Source organism: Squalius cephalus (assembly GCF_949319135.1).
Source record: "Squalius cephalus genome assembly, chromosome: 7".
Taxonomy (NCBI): Eukaryota; Metazoa; Chordata; class Actinopteri; order Cypriniformes; family Leuciscidae; genus Squalius; species Squalius cephalus.
The window spans coordinates 42,077,919-42,079,055 of NC_137128.1; positions in this window are offsets into that span (position 1 = coordinate 42,077,919).

A 1,137-nucleotide genomic window follows, 5' to 3' on the forward strand; every position below is an offset into this window, starting at 1 on the left:
ATGATCCTTCAGAAATCATTCTAATATGATGATTTGCTGCTTAAGAAACATGTCTTATCGTTATCAATGTTGAAAACAGCTGTGTGGTTTTTTTTTTCAGGATTCTTTGATGAATAGAAAGTTAAAAAAGAACAGCATTTATCTGAAATATAGAAAGCTTTTGTAACATTATACACTACCATTCAAAAGTTTGGGGTCAGCAAGAATTTATCTGGGAAAAACAAATATTTTTTACTATTAAAAGCAAGGATGTATTAAATTGATCAAAAGTGACAGTTAAGACATTTATAATTTTACAAAAAAAGAAATTATATTTCAAATAGATGCTGTTCCTTTGAACTTTCTATTTATCAAAGAATTCTGAAAATTAGAATGATTTCTGAAGGATCATGTCACACTGAAGACTGGAGTAATGATGCTGAAAATCAGCTTTGATTACAGGAATAAATCACATTTTAAAATATATCCAAATAGAAAAGTTATTTTTTAATTGTAATAATATTTCACAATATTCCTGTTTTTACTGTATTTTTGATCAAATAAATGCAGCCTTGGTGAGCAGAAGAGATTTCTGTTCTAAAAACATACAAATTTTACATATCCCAAACTTTTGAACTCGTATTCGTATTAAAAATGCAGTTAAAATATAATGAATTAAATTAAATATGAAATAATTTAGGCTTTAAAATGAAAATGGTAATAATAATAATAATAAATATGGTTTATTAAATAATTTGGTATTCATTTGTTAACTGGGTAGAGCAAAGAACTTATTTGCTAGAAGCCACTACTTTATTTCATACTGTTTTAATAGTAATGTATAGCCTATATTTTTGAATTTTGTGTATCATAAAATATAACACCTGAAAAAAATATTGAAAAATGTTTTCATTAATACAATGTTATTCATAATATAGGTTGTTTATTCAATGTTTATATTATAAATATTTTTAGAATTATATTTGTAATATGTATATTGATCATATTTATTCTTTTCATAATATAATATAGGCTACTAGCCTACTACAGGCTACAGCACCAACTGAATCACAGTAGAAGATAACTCTTCTCTTCGACATAAACATCAATAAATGAACAGTAGGCTATTATATCCTCACATACTTTCCATAAAATAGG